Raw genomic sequence first — 9642 nt, 5'->3', positions numbered from 1 at the left:
TGCTGATTGGCTGTGTCCAATCACAGCCAAGAGGCCTGTGTTGACAAACAACACAGGGCTCTGTACAGAAGGAACAATCTCTTTATTTATTCTCTCTGCAAAGCAGGGAGAAGGAACAAAGGGAGCTTTAGTAAACAGCAGCACATAATAGAACATAGAAACATAGAATGTGTCGACAGATAAGAACCATTTGGCCCATCTAGTCTGCCCAATATATCTGAATCCTATGAATAGTCCCTGGCCCTATCTTGTATGAAGGATAGCCTTATGCCTATCCCATGCATGCTTAAACTCCTTCCAAAAAGAGTGTGTCTATTCACAGACTCTGTTGACCAGCTGACTTTTATGAAAAAAAATCAGTCCTGGATCAACAGCAGCTATCAAGCCCCTGATGCTGATGTAACTGATTGAATTTGCTATGGGTCTTCCATCCCTTGAAGACTGCATATGCTGCCTATCCTATTCCTCAACCTTGATTCTGCTAGTTTCCAATAATGTGTTTGGTTTAGGTCCCCACCAACACCCAAGGCCTAATTTGTCTGCACTTGTATGACAGGTGAGTACAATTTAAATTTCCTATGTCATTTTTAACAGCAGGCCCTTTCCCTGTGCCCTGCACCCAGCAAGAGTACCTGTGAGGGGTAACGGTGTTCAGGCACCACCAACATCAAAGGCACCAGTATGACAAGTACATGCCATTTTAAATTTGTATGGAATTTTTACCAGCAGGGCCCTTACCTGCACCCAGCAAGAATAAATGTGAGGGGTTACGGTGTTTAGGCACCACCAACACCAAAAGTCCAATTTTTCTGCATCTGTATGACAAGTTCATGGGATTTCAATGTAGTATCTAATTTCTAATGGAACAACAAAGGGACTTCCGGCGCTAACTGTGATATCTCTCACTCTCAGGAATGAATAAAGTCAAATTACAGTGTGGTGCTGCTGCTAATTAATGCTGATTCAGCATAAGTCAGTGCATGGGGGGAGGGGCAGCAGTACTATCCCACGGTACATAGTCTACAATGCAACTCAGGCAGGCTTGATAAAAAACCTTGAAAAGTTTATTTATAAAAAATATATAGTGATGATTAAAACATAATAGAATGTGTTCCAAACCAGATCTGTGGTGTTGCTGGGGGTCACAGGATGACCAAGCCGCTGGGTGAGCCGGAACTGTGTAGATGATCACAACAGGGAACCAGGCAGGAGGGAGAAGGATCTTTTGTGCCAAAAGCAGACTAGACCAGCCGGTAGGGTGGCCTGGCTTCCTCCCACCCGATAGTGTGGCTGCTCGCACCAGAGCAGTGTAGACGTGCCGCGGAGCCGTCACCCGGAGGTATCCACAGCGGAGGCCGCTACCCAGAAGTGACATCAGCAAGCGTCGGGACCTGGCCTGGAAAGCATCAGGGTTGCCGTGACAACATGTTTCGAGCTGCTGTGCTTTGTCAAAGTCACGGGGGAACAGCAACAGTGTCTCGATATCATCATTAACCCCTCAACATCCACTCTTATGAAAATTATTAAAGGGACATAGATAAAAGCAATTTCTACTGCATAAACAGTTGGTAATGATGGTGGACATATACATTCAGTACTGTTACAAACATAAAACTGTAAATATGAGAAACAATAGTGAAAAACACATAAAAAAAACCCTCAACATCCACTCTTATGAAAATTATAAAAAGGAACATAGATAAAAGCAATTGCTACTGCATAAACAGTTGGTAATGATGGTGGACATATGCATTCAGTACTGGTACAAACATGAAACTGCAAATATGAGAAGAAATGGTGAAAAACGCATAAAAATGCATAATAAAAACGCATAAAAAATAAATAAATTAATAAATAAAAAAAAATGCAAATAAAAATAAAAATAACTGGATGTAAGGATAATGATAATAATAAATAAAAAATATATAAAAAATATATGTATATATACATTTAAAAAAAAATGCACAGACTGATTAGACTATTGTGTGTACCTCCAACTCCTCATTCAAGCCCCCCAGGGCCAAGGACCCAAATTTAAATATCCAAAAAGTCTCCCTCTTACATAAGAGGGAGAATCTCTCATTGTCAGTCAAGGTGCCTTTAGGGATGGATTCTATAGCCATTACCTCAAGTGCCTTAAGATCTTTTTAGTGGACTTGTAGGAAGTGGCGAAGGATGCTATGTTTATCGCACCCTTTATGGATTAACCTCCGGTGTTCCCCTATCCGGGTTTGCATTGGTTCTTATAGTCCGTCCTACATATAATAAATTACATGGGCACTTCAAAACCTTCATAACAATTGCTAATTTTGCCCCCTGTTATGCTAACCTGACCATGGGCCACTGGGAGGAGTTGTACATCTGGGCCAACAAACCCTTTGCTCGACATCTCTTGTACTATGGCAGATACATAGATGATGTCCTGCTCATTTGAGATGGGGGCCCAAATGTCTTCTCCTCCTTTGTGGCCCATTGCAATAACAACAATATGGGTTTGGCTTTTACCCATGTTCTGGATGCAGATGAGCTGGTGTTCCTTGATCTGGTCTTATCGCATGAGGATGGCAACATCATCAGTAAGAATCATGTGAAGTCGGTGGGAGGTAATTCTTACCTCCATTATTCCAGCTGTCACCACCCATCATGGAAGAATAAAATTCAGAGAAGCCAACTTGTTGGGAAAAAAAAAAAAAATTCAGAGAAGCCAGTTTAACATGCTGAGGAGAAACTGTTCTAAAGATAGTAAGTACCTCTCCAAGGGAGTTCATATGTCTCAAAAATTCCTAGAGAAAGGGTATCCACCTGGGTTGGTTAAGAAGGCGTTTGACGAACAGATTGTTTCCAGCGGTCCCAAGGGATCTGTAGCGCCAAATAAGAACACCATTGGCGTTAGGTTTATCACAACCTTCAATGACCAATTCTCTTTAATTTGTAAAATTATAAAGAAACACTTTAACATTCTCAAATTAGATCAGAGATTGGCTCCCCTTTTACCACCTACACCTCAGATCACCTTTCGCAGGGCCAGAGCGGTAAAAAACATTCTGGCACCAAGCAAACTCAAGAGTACAATGACTGGCCCCCTATCGGACATTAGAACATTCTTCGACAATCGAACAGGGGTGTGTTCCAATGTACGAAGAGTGGCTGTCTAACATGCCAGTTCATCAAACATGGACGGACCATGATCTGCGATGGGTCAGGCAGGGAATACCAGATCAAGCGGTTCATCACGTGCTCCACTGACTATGTGGTGTACTTTTTGAAGCGCCCATGTAATTAATTATATGTAGGATGGACTATAAGAACCATGCAAACCCGGATAGGTGAACACCGGAGGTTAATCCACAAAGGGTGCGATAAACATAGCGCCCCCCCACCACTTCCTACAAGTCCACAAAAAAGATCTTAAGGCACTTGAGGTGATGGCTATAGAATCCATCCCTAAAGGCACCTTGACTGACAATGAGAGATTCTCCCTCTTATGTAGGAGGGAGAATTTTTGGATATTTAAATTTGTATATATATATATATATATATATATATATATATATATATATTTTTTTTTTTTATACATTTTTTTATTTATTATTATTATTATTATTATTATTAATCTTACATCCAGTTTTTATTTTTATTTGCATTTTTATTTATTTATTTATTTTTATTATGCGTTTTTTTATGCGTTTCTCACTATTTCTTCTCATATTTGCAGTTTTATGTTTGTACCAGTACTGAATGCATATGTCCTTTATCATTACCAACTGTTTATGCAGTAGCAATTGCATTTATCTATGTTCCTTTTTATAATTTTCATAAGAGTGGATGTTGAGGGGTTAATGATGATATCGAGACAATGGGTGTCCGTCCCCTCTTCAACCTTAAATGTTCAGGTTGCTGTTCCCCCCGTGACTTTGACAAAGCACAGAAGTGCGAAACATGTCGTCACGGCAACCCTGATGCTTTCCAGGCCAGGTCCCGACGCTTGCTGACATCACTTCCGGGTAGCGGCCTCCGCTGTGGATACCTCCGGGTGGCGGCTCCGTGACACGTCTACACTGCTCCGGTGCAAGCAGCCACACTATCGGGTGGGAGGAAGCCAGGCCACCCTACCGGCTGGTCTGGCCTTCTCCCTGCTGCCTGGTTCCCTGTTGTGATCATCTACACAGTTCCGGTCATCCTTTGACCCCCAGCAACGCCCACAGATCTGGTTTGGAACACATTATATTATGTTTTAATCATCACTATATATTTTTTTATAAATAAACTTTTCAAGGTTTTTTCATCAAGCCTGCCTGAGTTACATTGTAGACTATGTACCATGGGATAGCGCTGCTGCCCCTCCCCCTATGCTCTAATTTCTAATGGCAGGGCCTGTGCCTGTGACCAGCAAGAGTAACTGCGAGGGGTTGCGGTGTTCAGGCACCACCAACAACCAAGGCCCAATTTTTATGCACCTCTATGACAAGTTCATGCAATTTCAAATTCATATGGAATTTTTACCAGCAGGGCCCGTTCCTGCTCCCAGCAAGAGTAACTGCGAGGGGTTACGGTGTTCAGGCACCACCAACACCAAAGGCCCAATTTTTCTGCATCCGTGTGACAAGTACATGCGATTTGAAATTTGTATGTATATTTGTATATGACATTTTTTCCTTAAGAAATGTCAGTATTGCTGTAGCAGGCTACATACAGAGGTGTATTTAGGTTTTGTGCTGCCCTAGGCCTGACTAAACTTGGGCACCCCCTAATTTAAATATGACCCACCCCTTCCTGTAAAGGCAACACCCCTTCCTGTTTATGGCCCACCCTCTCATCTGTAAACCACAGGCCACAACCACAGTCTATCAGTGCCCATAAGTTCAGCCTCATTAGCGCCCATCAGTGCAGCCTCATTAATGCCCATCAGTGCAGCCTCATTACTGCCCATCAGTGCAGCCTCATCAGTGCAGCATATCAGTGCGTTCTCATCAGAGGCCATCATTACAGCCCCATCAGTGGCCACCAGTGCATCATAACAGTGCCCATCAATGCTGCCTTAACAGTAAAGCTTATCAGTGCCATCTCATCAGAGGCCATCAGTGCAGCCTCATCAGTGGCCATCAGTGTGCCCATCAGTTATACATATCAGTGCCCATCAGGGCAGCATACCAGTGCAGCCACATCAGTGCCGCTTATCAGTGCCGCCTCGTGCCCATCAGTGCAGCCTCATCAGCGCCCATCAGTGTAGCATATCGGTGCTGCCTTATCATTGCTGCCTCATTAGTGCCGTTCAGTGCAGCCTTATCAGTGCCCATTAGTACAGCCCCATGTTACGGGATTAGTAAGATTGCTCCTTTCTTTTAATAAATGTGGACTTGTGTTTGCTGCCACAAATTGTAATCATAGGATTATGTCACTTATTTGTATAATAAATATGAAGTCCATAGTCATTATATAAATAAGTGAAATAATCAGTAGCAGCAAACACAAGTCCAAATGTCCTAAAAGAAAGGAGTAATCTTCCTAACCCAGTGACATATTGCGATAGCACATATGAGGTGAGCAGGTCCAAAATATTATTGCCATCATATACAATTAAATGTCTTAATTGTATATGATGCAATTCAGTATGCTCGCTCAAGGACAAGGATGTTTAAAGAAATTAAATAAAATTATTGACATGATGCCTGCCATACCTGGGGACAGAGGAGGGTAGGCGGAGCATTAGGCTGCAGTGCCCCACTTATTAGCATTGTTGGCTGTCGGGCCAGTTGTATTACATGTGGTTGGCAGCCTGCAGTCTGTCCGAATGTCCTCACCAGCTGGTATTATCATACCGGCAGGTAGCAGTGTGACTGCTTTATAGGGGTGCCAGACTGATTTGCCTCCTGGATCCTGCCCTCCGGCCCAATTCACCCCATAAGACTGGCACTGTACTAAAAGTGTAGCACAAGCCGAGAGGACCCTTTTTGTGAGGGAGCCAGGAGGAGGCTGTTTTTTTTGTGTGGGTTGCAGCTTTTTTTCTGCCCCCTGCAAAGTGCCGCCCTAGGCCTGGGCCTTGTCGGCCAATCAAAGATACAGCACTTGCTACATACATCGTACAGATGCACTACTTTACAGGCACATTAAGGGGACCCCCAGGCATGATATTTAAACACATTTTTAAATGTTATAGTTTCACTTTAAGCATCATTAAAATCAGTAAATCACTGCTCCTTTTAAAAATGATCGTTTAAAAAAAAAAAAAAAAATTGCATTGCTACATGTTCCCCAGGTCAGGACCCGGACCCCCATACACTTTAGTTGGGCAATAAGTTGCATTTAAGCCTTTAAAATGAGGACTTTTGATTTTTGAAGTTCGACTCCCATAGACTTCAATGGAGTTTGTTCGAACAAACTTTTCCTCTGTTCGTGGTGTTCTGGTGCGATCCGAACTGGGGGGTGTTCGGTTCATCACTATTAGGGACTATGAAAACTTGATCTGATGAAATTAGGAACAATATATTGTAATAAATGTATTTTTCCTTTCAAAGTTGCATAGATACATCCGGACAGTTCACTACACCAGCCCCTGCAGTGAGAAGGTCTCCTTTAATAAGGGAGGAGAATCATCCCCTGTGATTAAAATAGGAATTTTAGTCTATGATGGATCACCGGACATGTTCGACGTTGTGCACGCTTTTTCATTTATGATGACAGAACAATTCAAAGCACAGCTCCTATGGAAACAAAACAGAGTAAGAGTGTTCCATTGTTTCTCTTTGATGCATTTTGGATCTTCATCCCATATACACTGCTCAAAAAAATTAAAAAGAACGCTTTGAAAACACACCGGATCATGCAGATATGGACTGGGTAATGTGTTAGGAATAGTGTTGAGCGAACACGGACTGTATTATTCGTGTTCGTACCGAATAATTGGATTTTTTGTACCCGAACACGGACACGGACACTTTACTGTATGTTCGGGTAAAAATCCGTGTTCGGTCGTTTTATTTCCGGGTTTTGCATGCTTTGGCGCTCTTTTCATGGCGGGCTTTCAACAGCCAATCAACAATCGTTTAACTGGTGTGCCTTAAGCCATCCCAGCCATGCCTGCAAATGTCTCAGTAGCTGTGATTGGCCGTCTGAAGCATGTGACCAAGTCTTTATAAGTTCGAGGCAGCCGCAGCGGCGTCATTATGCTGCTTAGATTCAGGGACAGAGCACACATCAACGTGCTGGCTGCTGATTAGGGAAAGATAGGCAGGAAAAAACCATTTGTGTCCGGATAGAATTGAGGGACAGGTCGGAGTGTTTAGGCAGGGCGAGTTGTAGGCATTTTAGGGATAGAGTCTGCTGAATTATATAGGGTCAGTGTCTTCTACAAACTACAATCGATATTGCTGTGTGGGGGGTGGGGTCTGCACTCAATCCTGATCTACGATCTCTTCTCAATCCTGTTAGGGACAGAGTCTGCTGAATTTTAGGGAAACTGTGTTCTACAAACTACAATCGATATTGCTGTGTGGTGTGGGATTGGAGATAGGCAGGTGTCAGTGATCCACATCCATTTTTCTGTGTGTGAGCTGCAGTGAACACAATCTTTTTGGGCTGCAGTGAACACAATCTTTTTGGGCTGCAGTGAACACAATCTTTTTGGGCTGCAGTGAACACAATCTTTTTGGGGTGCAGTGAACAAAATCTTTTTGGGGTGCAGTGAACACAATCCTTTTTGGTGTGCAGTGAACACAATCTTTGTGGGGTGCAGTGAACAAAATCCTTTGTGGGGTGCAGTGAACACAATCTTTTTGGGGTGCAGTGAACAAAATCCTTTTTGGGGTGCAGTGAACAACATCCTTTTTGGGGTGCAGTGAACACAATCTTTTTGGGGTGCAGTGAACAAAATCCTTTGTGGGGTGCAGTGAACACAATCTTTTTGGGGTGCAGTGAACACAATCTTTTTGGGGTGGAGTGAACAACATCCTTTTTGGGGTGCAGTGAACAAAATCCTTTTTGGGGTGCAGTGAACAAAATCATTTTTGGGGTGCAGTGAACACAATCTTTTTGGGGTGCAGTGAACACAATCTTTGTGGGGTGCAGTGAACACAATCTTTTTGGGGTGGAGTGAACAACATCCTTTTTGGGGTGCAGTGAACAACATCCTTTTTGGGGTGCAGTGAACACAATCTTTTTGGGGTGCAGTGAACACAATCTTTGTGGGGTACAGTGAACAGAATCTTTGTGGGGTGCAGTGAACACAATCTTTGGGGGGTACAGTGAACACAATCTTTGTGAGGTGCAGTGAACACAATCTTTGTGGGGTGCAGTGAACACAATCATTGTGGGGTGCAGTGAACTCAATCTTTGTGGGGTACAGTGAACACAATCTCATACTGAAGGTTTGAGGGTGCTGCCTGTTCCATACTCCCCCTACTCCTCATCTAGCCTTTTAGGGGTACAAACAATAGTAATTGGGGCCTAGTGTGGTTGTGTACGTGTGATATACATACACTTTTTTGGGATCATATTTTCTATTCCGCTATTTAATCAAAAACCTTTGGGGATCAGTTAAATTGGGGGATAGTCTGTGTTGGTACGTGTGAGAGAGATCCACCTTTCCAAGTTGTTGGGGTTCATCTCATACTTCTGAAGGTTTGAGGGTGCTGCCTGTTCCATACTCCCCCTACTCCTAGCCTTTTAGGGGTACAAACAATAGTAATTGGGGCCTAGTGTGGTTGTGTACGTGTGATATACATACACTTTTTTGGGATCATATTTTCTATTCCGCTATTTAATCAAAAACCTTTGGGGATCAGTTAAATTGGGGGATAGTCTGTGTTGGTACGTGTGAGAGAGATCCACCTTTCCAAGTTGTTGGGGTTCATCTCATACTTCTGAAGGTTTGAGGGTGCTGCCTGTTCCATACTCCCCCTACTCCTAGCCTTTTAGGGGTACAAACAATAGTAATTGGGGCCTAGTGTGGTTGTGTACGTGTGATATACATACACTTTTTTGGGATCATATTTTCTATTCCGCTATTTAATCAAAAACCTTTGGGGATCAGTTAAATTGGGGGATAGTCTGTGTTGGTACGTGTGAGAGAGATCCACCTTTCCAAGTTGTTGGGGTTCATCTCATACTTCTGAAGGTTTGAGGGTGCTGCCTGTTCCATACTCCCCCTACTCCTAGCCTTTTAGGGGTACAAACAATAGTAATTGGGGCCTAGTGTGGTTGTGTACGTGTGATATACATACACTTTTTTGGGATCATATTTTCTATTCCGCTATTTAATCAAAAACCTTTGGGGATCAGTTAAATTGGGGGATAGTCTGTGTTGGTACGTGTGAGAGAGATCCACCTTTCCAAGTTGTTGAGGTTCATCTCATACTTCTGAAGGTTTGAGGGTGCTGCCTGTTCCATACTCCCCCTACTCCTAGCCTTTTAGGGGTACAAACAATAGTAATTGGGGCCTAGTGTGGTTGTGTACGTGTGATATACATACACTTTTTTGGGATCATATTTTCTATTCCGCTATTTAATCAAAAACCTTTGGGGATCAGTTAAATTGGGGGATAGTCTGTGTTGGTACGTGTGAGAGAGATCCACCTTTCCAAGTTGTTGGGGTTCATCTCATACTTCTGAAGGTTTGAGGGTGCTGCCTGTTCCATACTCCCCCTA

The sequence above is a fragment of the Pelophylax lessonae genome (assembly GCF_965119305.1).
Source record: "Pelophylax lessonae genome assembly, chromosome: 1".
NCBI lineage: Eukaryota > Metazoa > Chordata > Amphibia > Anura > Ranidae > Pelophylax > Pelophylax lessonae.
This window is presented reverse-complemented; position numbering follows the sequence as displayed.